The following is a 19,932-nucleotide window of genomic DNA, read 5'->3' on the forward strand; positions in this document are numbered from 1 at the left end:
GAAAGGTTCCCTTTCCAACGATATGCGTAATTTATATTTCCGACTGGCTTTTGCGAGGGCTGAGGCTGACATATTGAATTTTTGTACTTTTTACACGTTAATATTGTCAAAAATACACTTATTATTACATAAATCGATCTATCTCGAAAAACTCTAAACGCAGACACACGAATCACCGCGCTATCACATCTAAATCGTCAGCTACACCGAATGGAAATGAGCGAGAGCGCCAGTTTTGGCTGTTCTGCGCTGTGCCCCCTTCCCGCCAACCCGCTCGCCAGTAACGCAAACTCAAATTCGTATCGGCGAGCTGACCGTGTAAGTTATAAAATGACAACGCACGAGACAAATAGTTAGGGAGTTATTAAGGCAGGACGATATAGAACTTTTCGTTACGCTACAAATTTCTGTTCTGGTACCCGTATGTTTCATTGTGATTTTAAAGATGTTTCGCGTCAAAAACGCCAAAATATTGTATAAATATATAAAAAATATCAAAATCGATCCGACTGTTAACGCCAAAACTCAGTTTCAGTCACACGACTTTGTGAAAACCTTTTTCTGAACATCTAAGACGAATTTTTAAATGAAAATATAGGCGAGTAAATACAAAATAAAAATTTATTACGTTAATATATATAATTTTTCTTTTTTGAGATGACGGGCACCGACTACTTTGATCATGTTGTCCTATGAAAACGGAATATTGTAGAGTATGAAAAATACTGTGCCCGGCCGGGATTCGATTCAAACCTGGGACTTTCGAGTGAAAGGCTGTAACCCTACCGCACCGCTACGGAGATCAGCAAAAGTTATTTAGAATATAAAATAATTTTTTTTATTCTAAATACGTCAGTTATAAAAAATACAACGATAAAGATTTATTCAAAATAAACAATCGGAAATTTATTAAATTAACTATTTTATGTTTTAACCGCTAATTATTTTTTTCTTAAAAGAGGTCTAGTTTATCCCAGCAGTTATTCTGTCCAGTTGTAAAGAACACGAGTCGGTATACAAGTCAGGTTGACGGTGTAATTAATGCGTAAAAATTATTGCGGTAATTAAACATTAAAATATCCTCGTTAACAAATTATGCGATTATATCGTTAACATTTTTAATATGTAATAAAGTAAATAATTCTATAAAATAGCAAACAAAATCGTATTATCAACTAAACGTAACTATGTATAATTAATACCCTTATGAAGTAACAACGTTATTCACTCTACGTGTGTCTGCATTTGTTAACTGTATTTCGTTCTTTCAAATCCCGCTATGAACGCTGTTGTTTTCGTGATTACTCTGCAATTTTCGGGTCGGTAGACGTCTAGTACTGCGTACGTTTTAATTTCAACTCTCGATGAGTGTAGTCGGTTTTTATTAATGTGTTTGTGCTTTGATATGAACGCACACGTTATGAATCTATCGTATTGTAAGTATATATTTATTTTATATTTGTTAAATAAAATTAATCTATTTATCGATAATAGATTAAATATGCTTTATTTGTAATCGTACATTTCTTTTTAATTTGTCGTATGAATTTTCTTATATTCTATATTAAACTATAAAGAATAGCGGGCAATTTAGTAGACGTTTAGACATATTTAATTACGTGAAAAACGTTAAAATAATTACGTATCTTTCTTTGTCTTATTTATTTAATTTCTTAACGTTTGAAATTTTTATTTTAAAAATCATCTTCGAGTAGAATATTTATTTCGATATAACGTTAATAACACCCGTTCAAAACTGACAAATGCCGTCTTCTGTTTTGCAGAAACTTTTAAAATAACATTTATACATGTAGATTTAAAATTTATCGTCAGCAGAGATTTTTATTACGTTATATCAAAACGATGTCTAGTCATTTTAAAGTAAAAATGATTCTACAAATCGGCGGTTATTTGTTTAACATAAATTCACATATTAACAACACCCCTTCAACGATTGTTTTATTTGTTAGGCACCAAGCGGTGGCGGCTCGCGTATAGGCACTGTGGAACTGCAGCACCCATATTTCTTCTTGATATCAATAACAGTTAATAAAACGAGTCCTTTTTTCTTTATACTTTTACAATATATAATCCTTAAGCTTAATGTCAGTAGTCATTCCCCCCGGTTTATAAAAAAAAAAAAAATACAAATTCCCAAAACGTCAAAACCAAAAATACAAAAAAGGCTTACTTGTTAAAAAAAAGAGTAGCGAAGCGGTTTCCTCAATACCTTCTTTTCAGAATTACACGAACAATTAATATCATCGTACCTTTTTTCTTTCTTTTTCCTGTTTAGCCTCCGGTAACTACCGTTTAGATAATACTTCAGAGGATGATATGTATGAGTGTGAATGAAGTGTAGTCTTGTACATTCTCAGTTCGACTATACCTGAGATGTGTGGTTAATTGAAACCCAACCACCAAAGAACACCGGTATCCACGAACTAGTATTCAAGTCCGTGTAAAAATACCTGGCTTTACTAGGACTTGAACGCTGGAACTCTCTACTTCCAAATCAGCTGATTTGGGAAGACGCGTTCACCACTAGACCAACCCGGTGGGTTATATCATCGTACCTAGCTAATTTAAATCGAATATGACACTTCCCCTGTGAAATAATTTATATTTTACCCTACTAAATTACTCGACGCATAATTACAATCTTAACGAGTAACTTACGTCAAAAATACGGTATATTCTAAATTGCATCTAAATCGGAGGCGAATCCATAATTCTATATAATTTATCGATGAGAAATTATACCCCAAAATAATTGTTTATAACCGGCGATACTCGTGTCAGTCTTCAATGAGGTTTCTTTCGATTATTAAACTATCGCGTGAATTAAATATCAGACATATTATCCGATAATAATAATACAGTTACCGTCATAGATTTACCCTTGAATCTAATCCGGTAAAAACATCGTAAGAACAATCATTTACGTCGGGCCAACTGTTTTTGATTTTTAATAGACGTTTATACAGAATGTCCTTAAAAGGTGAAGCCGAACTCTAGAAAGCGATTCTACTTAACATACTGAAGAAAAAATGTCCACTGAACGTAGATCCAAAAACGCATATTTTTCTGTACGTCCGCAATTTTGTATTTTTGAAGAAAAAAATTATTTTTCAAGAACGGTTGGAGATAACGAAGTAAAATTTTGTACTTTATTTTAAACTGATATTTTTTAACAGGAAAAAAAATAACGATATTCTTCGTTGATAAATTTAAAAATGGCGGTCGTTTCAATTTTTTAATCTTAAATATCTTAGGATTTATTAGATTTACCAAATTGTATTGTATTATAAGAATCGTGATGCATTTTTTTTGTGAACAAAACAACCTAGTCGTAAAATCCGACGACAAACAACAGAGTTATTCCAAAACGTAGGCCTAAATTGATAAGGCAGCATATTGTTTTTTTTTTATTATCGTGACTCACCCGATAACTAAATCAATTTTTCTAATTAAAATTACTAAAATTAACAATTTTAATCGTAAACCACGATAATAAATCGGTAAAAAAAAAACAAAATTGAAAAAGGTGAAAGGGGAAAACGGGAGAAGGAAATTGAAAGAAAAAGGGGAAAACGGAAAGGAAGTAAGGAAAAGCGAAATGGGGGAATGAAAGGGAAAGATTAAATTTTGTTAAGTTCCGTAATCTGATATTTATGGTATATAACATAACATTTTGTCGATAAAATATTTTTAATCATAATTTTCAGCTAAACCACAGTTTTTTTTTTATGAGAATAATTCAATTTTTTTTTTTAACAAAATCGTTATTATTTTACTTTTTCAAATTGCAAAACAAAATCGAAGCCAAAAAAGATTTTATAAAAAATTTCATTTAAAATCTAAAACTAAATTGCTCGTTTCGATTACTAGATATCAAATTTAATAACGTATTAATTGTCAACCTCTATGGCCGAGTAGGTAGAATATTGGCAATCGATGCGGAGGTCCCGGTTTCGAATCCCGGACAGGCAGGTCATCTTTTCATACGCCACCAATTTCCACCGGTTAATGACCATAGCTGTTGATGCCTGTTCGTTCATTAGATATATATATATATATATATACACATATAAAATAGTATTTACGTACGATAAAACTAATAAATATCAGTATTGTACGTTCCGACAAGTACTGTTTTATTTTTACATTTTTTATTTTGTTTATTTTTACATTTTTTTTTATTTACGTAGTGTACTGGTGAGGATTGTTTAGTAATTAAAATTACAATCTAGGTTTAGATACCAAGATCGGTTTTTTTTTTTTAAGTAATCTTGTCACCTAATTTATTTCAATAACCAATTTTACTTAATTTTTACATTCCCGGTTATAGCGATATATGTTGCTAGACCGGCTGCAGCTGTAACCGGTATACAGATCGTTAAAAAAAATTCGAATAAAACTGGTCTTTTTTAAGGTTTGGGCGTTAAGGAGATATTTAAAAAAAATTTAACAAAAATAAATAGATTTAAATAAATTGCAAATAATCTGCAAAAAAAAATAATCTGCCAAGTCCAAAAAATCTGTTTTTGAAAGAATGACGTTTGTGCGTGCGTGCGTACGTTTGTATTTACGTTGGACTGTATTTGGTCTTAATATGGATCCCGTAAACCGATTTTCTTCATAATCGGGAGATAAATACTACCTTTAGTGTGGATGGGTTTGGAAAGAATCAATTAAACTTTTGCAAAAAATTGGAAAAAGGGACAGGGGTTGTTCGACCGAAATATAATTTCAAATATTTACTGGGGAGCCCACCGGGCTGGTCTAGTGGTTAACTCGTCATCGCAAATCAACCGATTTCGAAGTCGATAGTTTTAAGATTCAAATCCTAGTAAAGGCGGTTACTTTTATGCGGGTTTGAATAATAGATCGTGGATGCCGGTATTCTTTGGTGTTCGGGTTTCAATTAACCACACATCTCAGGAACAGTCGAACTGAGAATGTACAAGACTACACTTCATTTACACTGATACATATCATCCTCATTCATCCTCTGAAGAATTATCTAAACGGTAGTTACCGGAGGCTAAACAGGAAAAAGAAAAGAAAAAGGTGGCGCTGGCGTCGAGATATTTCGAAAAATTGTATTTACGGTTAGTTTGCCTCGTATTCAGAATACGTGTTACTTACACGGAAAGAATTATCTCAGCAAAAAATGAACCCGCTAGATGGGACTGGGGTTGAGATATCTAGAAAAAATATATTTACGGACCGATTTGGTTCGTATTCAAATTTTGAATATTAGTTACGTGAAAAGAAATATTTTTGCAAAAACTATACCCGCTAGGTGCGGCCGGTGTCGGGATATTTACGAAACAAACAAACAAATATACAAACAAACCTTTTTATTCTATATATATATAAAAGGCATATTCGTATTTGTGTCCGCTAAAGACCAAAAAACGATTTGGACCGATGGACCGATTTACGCGCGGGCAAAAGGGAAAAAGAGGTAAATGGAAAACGGGGAAAAGGTGGAAAGAAAAATGGGAGAGGGAGAAGGGTGAAAGGGAGAAGTTGGATAGGGAAAAGGGGAAGGAGAATAAGTAAAAGGTAAAATTTGTGAACTTCAGTTTTTTAATTTTTTTACAATCATATATATATATGTAGTAATAGCGAAGCATTGCCGAGTCTGCTAGTTTACATTATAAAACAACATATCGTTATACATTCGTAATCAATGCTCTGCAAAAACTACTGAAGATAAATTGATGAAAATTTGTACACGTTATACTTATGGTGTAAATGCAGACGATGTAAGGAGTTTTCAAATTCCCGGTTTAAAGGGTTATAATAAAGTCACAATTTTCGGCAAAAAATTCAGAAATCACTTAACGATAATAAACGTATTTAATCGTATGAGCTTTACAACACTTAATAAAAGTAGCCTTAAAAAAAGGCCCAGATTTCTGGAAGTTAAATGTAATCAGCAATTCATCATATAGTCTGACGCCATGATCTTTTTTAATAACCCGAAATGACCTGTCGATCTGCAGAAATTTCACGTATGTTTCTGGTAAATAATGAATTTTATTCCTGATAAATCTTTGTGTTTTAATTTTTTTTTCTTTCGTCGTTTTTTAAAATAATGAATTTAACTTTAAATCGATCTCAATCTTTAACGATTAAGTTTTTGTTTGTCGGTACTTTTATTTATTTAAGTACTTTAATTTTTTTTAAATAGTTTTAATTTTTTAATTCCCGTTTTAGAGATAATATATAAAGCGGCTCATATACGCACAAAATTTTTTTTTTCTGTAAAAGGGAAATAAAGGTTTATTCATTTATTCATTACTTAATCGAATTGATTTTACTGTGTGTAATCCTCGTAGGAATATTTAAAACCGGTTTCTTGATTTTTCAAAATTTTATCTTGAAAGGAGTAAAGAAAGGAAAAACATTTTGAACAATTATTGTAAATTTTCCCCGTTTCCGACTATACTAAAGAGATATTTTCTAGATTTCCACTTAGAAATATTTTGCAGATAATTTTTTCCTTTTTTTTAACCTCCGAATCCACCGTTAGGTATCGCTTCAGAGAATGAGATAAATGATTTATAGCGCGTGTAAAAATGCCATTCCTGACCGGGATTCGAATCCAGGACCTCCGGATGAAAGGCCGAGACGCTACTATTCGCGCCATAGAGGCCGGTTAAATAAATATCAGATAAATATCTAAAAACCGTTTTCGTTTTTTTTTTAATTTCATTTTTTAATTTTCGTAATTTTTTAATGAAAAGTTACCTTATGTAAGTCACACATATAGAGTGATATTAAAGTATGAAAATGGCTTCATATTTCAAAACTAAGGAATACTAGAACGGAGAAAAAAGGGTTGGCCATTAATTCCAACAATAATTGTTTTAAAATTTGTTATCGGATGTAATTTGAGTTATAACGGGGTGTTTCATTTCGTTTTATTACTACCGCGAATTTTCTATTTTTGCACATTTGATCGCTTACAACTTGAAAACGAAGGCATTTATCGTAGAACGGTTTTCACCGTAGTTTCTCTATAGTATTCCATCGTATTTAAAGAAAACAAAAGCTTATTCAATTTAGCAGATCCAAGATGGGGAAAAAATTTTCAACACACTATAGAGAAGTAATTTTGTAACTATTTAGATGCACACTTCTTTCTTGTATTCTTCAGTTTTTAAATTTACTGTACTTTAATATTACTCTTTTTAAGATATGTATCTTACAAATATTAATATTTTCTTTTTTTTATGATCATATTGTTATTATGATTTCGCGTACAAAAAAGCTACCAAATCACAGACCTGAAACCCTCAGACGGTTACCCGTGTGAAACTTGATCTGGGATGCTCAAACAATATTATTTAAACATTAAAAGGACAGGTATCAATTGCAAAGGGGCTGAATAAATATTACCGATAACCAGAATAATTAAAACGTTGAGGTTTTAACTTCAGATACAGAATTTCACACTGCTGTATTCATTCGAGGAGACAGGCTAGTCATCCTTAAAACTGTTACATAAGCGTAAATAAATGTCACTCGCTTGTAACAAACAGAACTATCCTAAAATACGTACTAGTTGAGTCTCAATTCAGACTATACATAAAAAATAGAAATTAAATTTCTTCTCTGATGGGAAGTTAAACGACGCTGTGAAGTTATGGTTGAAATTATTAAAAAATAGTAACTTAAGACGAGACCTGGTACTATATTATGTAATCGATTGTTTTATTTCATTTTAAAAAAATAATTAAAATGTTGATTATCAATTATTATTTGGTTAGCTCTTAAAAAAAAAAATTGAAAAATAAACAGTTATTTTAAATTAAGGCGCTGAAATAAATAATTTCCTGATTCAAAATGAGTTTATCGACCTAATACATTTTTAGTACTATAATGAAGCTTCTGATGATAAATTGTTTTATATATTTTCATTATCTGGAATTTATTTTTTAAGAGCGGGTAAAAATCTAACGTACCTATGAATTTATGTGATCGCGTATTGTATATAATACATATTAAGAATTTCAAAATAACCATTTTATTGAGATATTGCAAATTAATAAGCGCTGCACTTCTCTTATACTATAAAAAGTTTATGGTGCTCATACAGAGTCGCTTCTAATCGTGTTATACCCTATATGAAATTCATAAAACGAAATTTTTTCATTAATTAAAAACATGTGCAGCACGCCGACACACATCCAACACATAAATACACACACCCGCGCGCGTGCACACACACACACACACACACACACACACACACACACACACACACACACACACACCACGTATCTAAGTCATGCTTGTCATCCAAATAAATATTTTAGATGTCTTTTTTTTAAAAACAGCTGATCTAAAGGCATTTTTCCCCTTATTCTATGGGTATAATCTTAAAATACATGACGAAAGTCCTATTTTCATTTTTAGTTTTGAAGTTTTTTAATGTTGAATGTTTACAGGTTTTAAAGAAATCGAATTGAAATATACACAATCCAGCCATCATTCAGATAATAATGAGATGAAAATGTCTAGTGTCCTCATTTTTTTTTTCTACTTTTGTATAAAAGAAAAATTTCAAATATTTCAGAACAGTTTTGGAAAAAAAAATTAATTATTTAGAGTGTTGATTTTGACTATGCTTCTCTTTTAACGAAAATAAAAAATTGAGTTTCTCTGAAAGATTGAATTCGAGTACTAAATGTGAATTTATCTGCGGATTTGAAATTGAGTTTGAAAATAAAACGAAACAAATTAATTTGAAGTAAGCATTGTAATGAATTAATTATTACGATTAGGGAAATAACATATCAGAAATTGCAAATTGTTATTTTTTATTTATTTTAAAAGGAAAACTCCAGAGGATGGATAAAGTAAAGTTGACAATAAAAATATGATAGAAGAAAATCGAGCAATCTAGAAGAAAAGAGGTCTCTTGTGTAAAATATTAATCTAGGTAACGGAAAGATATTTAAAAATATATATCTTTCTGCAGTTATTTTAATGGTAACAGAACATGAAAAATAAAATGAAAAACTATTTGAAAATGGAGTTACTAGACGATGTTGAAAATTAGATAGCTGTAATATATATGAAATAAAGAGGTTTAAGAAATGATAAATAGAAGAGATTATTTAATTGAGAAAATTATGTTCTCTTGTACAACATAATGCTTTCGCATAAAGTAATGAAAACGGTTAAATAGGCTACAATTCTTATTTGTCTAATTAGCGGTTATAGGATTTTTTTTTCTCTGTTCAACCCGCCCACCCATGGCCGTCCGGCCATGGGTTGGCGGGTTACGCTTTACCAGCATAACTCGGCCCTGGGAGGGAGTGCCACTGCCTCTAACCGACACTAATAGCCGTCGTTTCGAGGAGCTCGTTCCATTGGTTCTGCCCATCAGCCTGGTGACCGCTGCCACCGTCCTTCTCGCATTGTTAACAGCCTTGATCACGTGAGCCGAGAATGACCTCCTACTGTCGAGCCAGATCCCTAAATACTTGGCCTTAGTCACAGGGGCAGTATCAGTATCTTCTACCGCCGAGTGTTATCGGTCGCATGTGACGACGTCCTGCCACCACAATTAATATCGTCTTCTCCACTGCTAAACGGAGCTTCCTTTCTCGTAACCAGTCGTACACCAGCCGCATTACCTCTGGCCATAACCTCCTCTTCCGTCTTCCCAGTAACGACCAGGGATAGATTATCTGCGAACCCACAGGGTATATACCCTCGGTACTGCAGTCTGAGGAGTCATACGCCACATTCCAGAGAATAGGTGCAAGGACAGAGCCCTGGGGTACTCCAGCTTGCATAGTAACCTCCACATTAGAAAGTCCTATTTAAAATTAAATTACGGTAATTAGTACCTGCAATATTATTTAATCGGTACAAGATTTATTAAATTCTGTTTTTTATATATTTCTTAATCGAGAAGATAATTTTATATTTCTATTTTGAACTTTTACGTATCAGAATAAAGGATAATTAATTATTAAATGAATCGCAATTAAAATAATAGTATAAATCCCAATTACTGAAAAATACACATGTATTAACTAATCAAACAAAACCGTAAATCTTATTTCATCCGCTAAACTATTACATTTTTGTAAATAGTTGAAATATTAATTATATTTTCAATAACGTACGAGAATTAATTTTATCATGAAGAGTAAATGATTACTTTACTATCACTTTGATAAGCTCGTCTTACACAGGAAACTCCTACAAAATATACGCATATTTTTTTTTTAATTCAAGCGGAATATTGAGTTTGGTAAGAAGTGTAAAATTATTTTGCAAATTTCAATATTTTATGTTTTCAGAATCATAAGGTAATAGTTTTTTTATTTTCAGAACCATCGTTAGGTATTACTTCAGAGGATGAGAAAATGACAATTTTTTAGCGTGTGAAAATGCCATGCCTGACCGGGATACGAACCCGGGACCTCCGGATGAAAGGCCGAGACGCTAGCATTCGCGCCACGGAGGCCGGCAATAGTATTAATTTGAAATTAAATAAATTTACTCTATTTCTAGCTTCTTTAAATTTACTTGTGAATGGATTTAATATTATTCTTCTGTGCATGCGATGACGTATATTATTAAAAAAAAAGCGATACTTATTATGAAAGAGTAGACTTGTAAAACTTAAAGAAAGTTATGTACATGAGTAAAACACGTTTTTGTTCGATTACCAAATTTTCCTTCAAAGGATTATATGACACTTTTTTTACTTGAATGAAGGCACTTAACTTTTATTTCTTGTTAAAATATTAAACTGATGATATCAGTTTAAAGTGTGTTTAGACTTCCTTCATTATCACATTCAGTGGTGAACACTTGCAGACGCATGCTGTATGCACATATACAACATGCTGATCACGCACATACGCGTAGTTGTACAGCGGTTTTTGTATCTCTATTAGTGGGTATCAGCATGTTGCTGTTGCATGATGCACTAAAATATGCACTCATATTTTAGTGCATCAGAAACGTTTATATTTTGTTCCAAAGCAATTCGTTCCTAGTTACATCAAACCGACCTTTTTTGATTGAATTTTAAATTTACGTGAACTTTCATCACTTTTGAAAGAGGAATAATTTGTAATATATAAATTTATTTGAATTTCAGTTAGTATTGGTTAGATATTGTGTTTTGCTGTATAATTATATGTAGATATTGTTATTTTCATTTAAAATTAATACTTTTTGGCAATTAAATATCCTTTATAATAAAATGTAGGTTGCGAAAAATATTATTAATTTTATTATTATTATTCTTTTAAATAAAAACGTTTAACTATACATTGTATAACATCATATATTGTATTACGTGTTTAAAACATAAACTTTACTTGTTTGTCAGATTTATTCTAAAACGTTCGAGGAATTTACGTAAAAAATAATTATCAGCTCGTAAATAAGTCAGATGACTGATAAAATCAAATGAAAATAAACTAAATTAATCTAACTGACAAAAGTAAAATAAAAAAATTCTAAATTAATTACTTATATTCGGAATATTTTGATCATTTATTACTCGTAAATTTAACTCAGACCTATTATAAGTAAACTCCACAAACACGGATCTCTTTTTCTACAAAACAAAGAAATAAATTATTATCTAATTTACAACTAGAAAATTATTTTATATAAATTGCCAGCATGAATAAATAAGAAACTTACGAATAAGCTCAACAACGCGTGAGTGTTCAGCATGGACGGCATAAATCCAGTGCTTTTTCGTTTCCCTTGCGCACCACGCACTAATGCGTGATTTTTATTCCGATACAAATATGAATGTTGATCGCTAGTATACTTAAGTAAGTTAAAAACATAGAAATAATTCAGCGTGAAGTGTTAATACACCGATGAAATGCCATCAGTCGTGTTATCTCGTAAAGATTCTATTAACAAAAATTATATAACCTAAAATGTTATTATTAAATTAAGTGTAATATTTCGTGAAAGCGATTATTTCAAATAATTTAATGTAAACATTGTAAATGTTGATCTTTAAAATTAATTTAATTATGAAAATAATATTAATATAAGTATTATACATATACTTAGTGTGTGTGTGTGTGTGTGTGTGTGTGTGTGTGTGTGTGTGTGTGTGTGTGCGTGTGTGTGTGTGTGTGTGTGTGTGTGTGTGTGTGTGCGTGTGTGTGTGTGTGTGTGTGTGTGTGTGTGTGTGTGTGTGTGTGTGTGTGTGTACAAACACACACAATTTGGTTACCCGTAGTTTAAATGTATATAACTACTACTTAAGATTTTTAAAAAAATTATTTCTCGTAAAATCTTGATATAAGCAAAATTAGAAACGATGTTATCCGGTGTAAAGGTTTTGCATATTTAAATGAAACTGACAAAAACACGTACTATTATTTACCCGATGTCTATTTTATTTGATATTTATCTAAAATTATCACGACTTGAAACGCTTCTTATTTTTTTAAAAATTCGTCTGAACTCCAACCCTTTTCTTTATTTTCTACCGTTGTTGCTTATTGTAGAACGAAAAAGATTTCCACGTAAAAAAATCCAAACAAGATTTGTATCGTTTTGCCAAATGTATCGACTCGATTGTTATAAAACATACGTACAAACAATAAATTGTTTATTCCTTCTTATGTAGAGGTTTTTAATTTTTTTTTTATAACTTATCATAGAGTTTTTTTAAAACAGTTTACTTACTTTTTCTATAATTTAGTAACATTCATTTCCAAAACTCTATACTGATGAAAAAAAGCCTTCCGGGCTGGTCTAGTAGTTAACTCGTCATCGCAAAACAGCTGATCTCAAAGTTTATAATCCTAAGGTTCAAATCCTAGTAAAGGTTGTTACTTTTATACGGATTTGAATACTAGATCGTGGATACCGGTGTTCTTTGGCGGTTGAGATTCAATTAACCAAAAATCTTAGGAATGGTCGCTTCGAGACTGTATAAGACCACACTTCATTTACATTCATACATATGTATGTATGTAAATGACTTCTTTGAAGTAATACCTTACGGCTGTTCTGGAAGCTAAACAAAAAAAGAAAAGAGAGACTGATGAAAAAATTTACGTTCTTATAATTTGTGAATAGTCTTCTCCTATTTAAAAGAGACAGTATATATAATTCGTTTTTTTCTCAGCAAAAAGTATACTAATTTGTTGTTTTACTCTCAATTTATTTTTACAAGTGTAACACATATACAGCATATATATATATATATATATATATATATATACATATATACATATATATATATATATATATACATATATACATATATATGTATGCTATATGCTGTATGCTGTATGTATATGCTATATGTATCTATATGCTGTAAATGTATGTATATATATGTATATATACATATACATTTATACATATACATTACCTGAGATACAAGAGACCCAATCAGATAATACTTTCTCGTTTGTTTACAACAAATTCAGTTCCTATGTTGTACTGCTGAATATGACCTGATTTTTCCATATTTGACAAGTTATTACGAAGTAATAAAATTTATTATGAAGTACGGAAATGCACTTCGCATAAGACATTTTGTTAAGATTATCAGAGGAGATAGTCAGAGATTATATCAGAGAATGAGATTTGTTTTGAGGAATGACTTCCTGTATCACCTTACCCATATTAATTTGGTTACAGCATCTAAGAGACAAACAATAAAAATACGTTTAAAAATTGCTACAACTTATTACATAAATAACTTCTTTTAGTAAAAATCTGATGTGGACACCACCTTGTACGCCTATTAAATTACATATACACATTTTTTACTGCACTTCATTTAAACTAATTTCATTTTGAAAGAAACGGTGCTAACCGTTTAAATTGATGGTATATGATGAATCGTCTCAAAAGTGTAATAAAAAAATTAATTACGTATTTTTCTATTTTTTTTTAATCTTTGTAGATTTATCGATTTGCTTTTTTTTTCTAACAATTTAATATTACTGTTCTTTAAACGTTTAGATTATTATGAAATAAACATTACCAGTTTGTTTATATAAAAAATATCTTTTGTATGAATTCTGTTTTATTCTGATGTATTTTGGGTTAGTTGTATCGTGTACTTTGAAGAAAGTTAAGCATATAATATTTGTTTTTGTTTATTTATAGTCCGGCTTTATATTCATATTATTAAGGGGATTCCTTTATTTGTATTTTGCAACTAAAAATACTTATTCGTAATTTTGAGAATGCCTTACCTCAATTCAAATCGGTAGCATATTTTCTTGAGACTGGTTTAAAGAGAAGGGCATTTAATGTTCATCGATTCAAAACAAAACATTTTTTGTATCTTGAACAGGATAATATCTATCAATTTTTTTTTTGGCGTAAGATAATCTCATATACAACAAAAATATTTTTGTTCTAGGAGCAGTTGATAAAACATCGTTTTATTAATGTTTATTTTTAAATTAAAAAATCTTTTTAAACTGTTTCACTATTGAGCGATATTATTTAAAAGATAGGCCGATAAAATATTAAATTTCCGCCATTTTGATAAGATTGTCTTAACCCGAAATTACACATTTTTTTAGTTACCCTCACCTATTAAGGCCCTCTGGGATGGTTGACTTGAGTCTATTTCATAATGAAAACAAAAAATTCTGAAGTAGGAGCATTTACTAAATTTTAATTTTTTTTATGCTGAAATGCTGTAAAGTTATTTTAGGATCGTCACAGTTAATTAACACTGTATAAAATAGTATATTAATGACTGAAATTATCATTTTCTATACATTTCTTTAAAACACAGAACTGAATTAAATTAGCCAGCTAATTACATTTTCTTTTAGTCGGTCCACCCGTCTTGGGTAGCCCGGCTCCTACGGTGGGGAAAACAGGAACGGACATAGTCGGGCCTGGTAACCCTACTCTGGAAGTTACGAGGCAGGCGTTAATAGTTAAGATCCGGCTGGCTTATTACAGTAAAAGGATACTCCTACGGATTGTGGAATCCGATTCGGTGAGAGGGGAAAAAATGGTTTAATACAATTTTTGATGTGGACTACTATTTTTTTTGGATGATCATTTGAACTTACTTTTTCACAGGATCCGTATTGGAACACTTTATGATTTTTTATCAAACAAATATTTCAAAGTTTTGGTTAAGGGAAATTGGATATTAGCCTTTTTTTTATATTGTTTTTTTAATGTAAACTGTAAGATTTTATTAAAAACAATTAAATTGTCCTAAAAAAATCTCTCAGTTCTTTAAATTTCATTTTAATTTTAAATCGTTATTTAAATGTTGGTTAAAAAGAAACAAATTTAAATTGAATTTTTGCTAAATATACAATTTTAGGAAAAGCATTTAAAAGCTAGCAGTTAATTTTTTGATAAAATCTTTACATAATTCTCTTTCAGAATATATGCTACAATTTATATTTTCATACAGACACATATATATATATATATATATTTATGCATAGGAGGTATTTTATATGTTAAATTTGAACAAGAGTTTATGCGTTTCATTGAAACAAAACTCAGACGGTTACAAACTAATCCGTAAAACATTTAACTTACATTTGTATGCGGTGAGGGGAAAGATTTTATACGATTTTTTTATATAAAAAATCTTAAATAAATGAACTACTTTTACAGATATTATACATTAGGTGGTAGTATACGTAGATATTATACAATTTTAAGTACTTCATCAATGTAATAATAAGATGTACGTTTTGTAGCAACGAAGAACCGCCATAGTTTACGTAGAAAAAGAGTATCGATTATTCATTATTCCAAATTGTAATTGTTTTACAACATCAATACATCTTCCCGAGTCAACGATATGATTAGCTGCTTACTGTCGCCATAAACGAATATCCTACTGCTGTATTCAGTCAATCTTTTGAACTTCCGCTTGGCAGTGATCAACAAATTTCTGATAATACATTGCGTATTTTATTTACTCTTACATTTTTTTTACAAAGTGTTCGTAATTTAATATATTAAATTTTTTATCGTACATTGTTTTCTAGAATTTTAAAATTTTATTGAAGGTGAGAAAATTAAATTTGTTTGTTCATAATGATTTAATATTGGAAATCAACTACTAAATCAGCGTTTTTTTTTTTTGGTTTTTTTTTATAGGTCAGTCATTTGTTAAATTAAATATAAGTATTTTGAAACAATTTTTTTTCCTTTTATTGAATTTTTATCTAGTATCTTTTTTAACGTACCCAGCTTTAATATTAGCGCTGTGAAATAGATCTATTAATCTTTTAGTAATATCTAATTTGTATCAGCGTTATTGATAATAAACTGTGGCTTATTGAATAGTACATAAAGTTTTGAAAAAGTGTGATAATAAATTAGCACTATTACTTTCTTAGGTCATCTCATTTATACAAGATTCAACTTATTCTGTTGGTTTGAATTAGTCGTATATCTACTCGTACTAGGAATATTATAATATCTATCAATTTTTTTTTTTTTAGCGATGCGCTGCCCGCTAAAATTTGATTAATGTTGTATTAGTATTTTATTGACATTAGTATTTTTGTAATAAATTTACGTGGACAATCCTTCATGAAAACCCGTTATTTGAAGAAAATCGGCTTGGTCAATCAATCCTGAGATGTAAGAGCAAAAGCAATGCGACAGATGTATTTGTGCACGCACGCACACACACACATTTTATATATATATATATATATATACACACACACACACAAAACCCATATATATATATATATATATATATATATATATATGGGGTTTTTTGGGGGGTGTTGAACGTAAACGTAAAGATTTTCAAACAACCCAACACCCCATTTTTGACATGATCACCATATTTTCGCCATTAACATAGCTATTTTAGCTATATTCGCCGAGAAAGTAATGAGTTTTCAGATTATTTTTTGACACCTATAAATATGAATCACGTAGATAGATTTAGAAAATTTAAATTTTAACTTTTCTTTGCTTTAAATATTTAAGAATGTGCAAACTTTGTTAAAAACAATAGCCGTTTATTCTTAAAAAAAAATATTAATATCCAATACCATAAAATCAAACAACACAATACTGTTTTCGTATGACTAAACAGAATACTTTCGCTTTCGAGGAAGAGCGTTATTATGCTTCCGTTGCAATTTTTAATAAACTAACGACCCGTTTAAAAAGATCTCTTAAATTTATTTAATATAATGTTAAAAAAAATTATTTTATAGAAATCATATGAATTTGTCGATGACTCATTAAATAATTAAAACAGTCATTAAGTAATTTTCTGCAATTCCGTTTATATTAAGAGACACTGAAACCGTTAATTTTGTCGTGCTGTAGCACACGTAGTCATTCCTAACGTAATCTGTTCAGTCTATTCGTATGTTTCGATAATAATAAAAAATGTATTTATTTACATTTCCTACCGTGAAAATAAATTAATTTATAAAATAAACAATATGATAATTACATGTAATTCTCCGATTATATCATATTTCAGATATTCCAGGTCTTCGTAATTATACTGTATTCAAAATTAGTAGGTGTTTTAATTTACAAGAGTAAATTAAAACACATGCTAACTTCTCTAATCTCATTCTCAATCCAGTCAAGTATCATATTCCCGAATTTTTTTTTTTTACTTTATAAAGCTTTATTTATCATTTGTGGTATTTAAGCATCTTTATATCTTTCTGTACCACATATGACAAGTTGGGATATAAATCAACCTGCAAAATCTAATCCTTGTTTTTATTTCTATTTATATTCCTTTATGATTTTTATCACTTATAAGTCGTATCTTTATTCTTTTTGTTCACGCTGTATTCAAGAATATATCACTTTTTCGTTATTTCTTACTTACAGGGTGGTTATGAAGTTATTTTGACTGAAATTCAAAATTCAAAATTTTTTCAAGTTAATTAATCGTGTTTTAATATACTAGTTGTATTTATTTTTTTATTACAATATTCTAAATTATTTATTTTAGATATTCAAATATAAATCCATGATAAAGATATACATTTTTTATCAATCTGGATCGTAACTGAAAATTACGGAACCTAAGACTTGTATCAGAATCGGTGGTTTTGGATGTGACCTATCTGCGCACCCGTTGTCTTTGAGTCCCCGCAAGGAATAAATTGCGTGCTGTTAATATACATGACCTTACTAATAATTCCGTATTTCTTTGGATAATCGATTCTAGAATGTTAATGTTTAGAAAAAGTTTTTTTTTTATACTACCAAACTGAAATAAAATCCTGGTGTCTAAGATATATTTTAAATTTGAGGATTTTGTTAGCTCAGGTATACTAACTTATTAGAGAAATTCTAAGCAAGTTTCTGTACTTAAACTAAAAAAGATTGCTTCATTTTCTTTTATAGAAACATTAACGGTCGCAAGGGCTTTAATCTAAATAATTCGTATACGAAAATACTGAAGTCAAAACTAAGTAATAAATTTCAACTTTTCGGTGAATTAGAAAAAGTATTCTTGACAGCAAGGACAAAAATAATTTATCGAGACAAAAATTATAATGGGTAAAGATACATAATTTGTTATAGGCGGTGTACGCATAACTGGTGCGCATATGGGGTTTACTGTTTAAAAAATTCTCCAAAATGCTTTGAATTTTTTTCAAAATAATTTCATTTTATTAGAGTGAGGTAAATTAGTTTTACGTTTCCTCTGTTGCATATAACCTGACGCAAGATTTTGTGCATTGTGTAAAAGGTTTCTTTCATTTCCAATATTACATTTGTTTAGTTACTCTATTATAGTTTGATGAATTATTCCTAAAATTAGTATTACTTTTTTATGGTTTGAGGTATTCAATCTATTTCTAATTTCTTGCCAGAGCCATTAAAACCAGTCGCACATCTTGTTTAAATTCAATTTCATATCTCTGTTCGCGATATTTTTTTAACAACCGAATTAAAGTTAGTTTTATATATCGATTTCAACTGATTATAATTCCTTAGTCAGTCTACCGATAACCCAATTAAAAATATATATACTCGTCTATACACGAGTATTATTTATTTTAAAATTTACAGAAAACTCTGTTCTTTGCTCATAGTATCTTTATTAACTTAACCTTTTCCCATCACAATGCTCCGCGCTTCTTAGCGCTCCGCAAAAATAGTTGGTATCTGATTGCCTCTCTTCATAGTCTTATGCTACCCTCTTGTGAAAAAATGTTCAAAAAATTACAGTATATTAACGAGATTTAACAGATTCTGACAAAAAAAAAACCTTACGATTGGATATTTTTTATGCCTGTAACAACAAAAAAATTGAAACCTTATAAAAATTACGATAATTTAATTGCAGAATTTTTTTTGCGCATTTCTACCGCGTTTTTTATTAGCGAATTTTTTTTTTATTTTTTTTATGTTTATGAAATATAGTTTGCTGATTAAAAAAAAAAAATACTTTCAAGCAAATCGGTTGAAAGTTGGGCAAAATATGATGAAAAACCCGTGTCATAAATTACAGATTAATTAGCATATCAGTTTCGAGAAATTTTTATAGTTATTTATTTTTTCTTAGCGTTACATATAATGTAAAATTTATTTTAAAAATTATAAGACTTCCTTAGAGCATTTATTACGTAAAAAAACTTTTTTACAACAGAGTATTGCTGTTACACGCCACGGGTTGGGGGGGGGGGGGTCAATAGAGTTCATGAAACGCATAATAATTACCCCAGTAATTACAAGCTATTCGGTACAAACAACAGGTATTTTTTATGTTACTATGTATATAAAATCGTAATATATATTATATATATATATAATATATAAAATAAGAAATTACGAGCGCGCACTAGTTTTTACACCAACATATAAATCGCAATATGGGAGATTCCCCAAAAAAAACAAAAGAATGAAATAGATGACAAATAATAAATAACCTAAACAAATAAAATGAAG

The 19,932-nt window shown here is 30.0% G+C and overlaps 1 pseudogene; it reads left to right on the forward strand.

Annotated features, from left to right (window-relative positions):
* The first annotated feature begins 1,314 nt into the window (after window positions 1-1,314).
* The window catches only part of LOC142328993 (mediator of RNA polymerase II transcription subunit 27-like), a 96,398-nt pseudogene continuing 77,780 nt past the window's right edge, over window positions 1,315-19,932 (forward strand).

Source organism: Lycorma delicatula, chromosome 8, assembly GCF_047948215.1.
Source record: "Lycorma delicatula isolate Av1 chromosome 8, ASM4794821v1, whole genome shotgun sequence".
In the NCBI taxonomy this organism is placed as follows: Eukaryota; Metazoa; Arthropoda; class Insecta; order Hemiptera; family Fulgoridae; genus Lycorma; species Lycorma delicatula.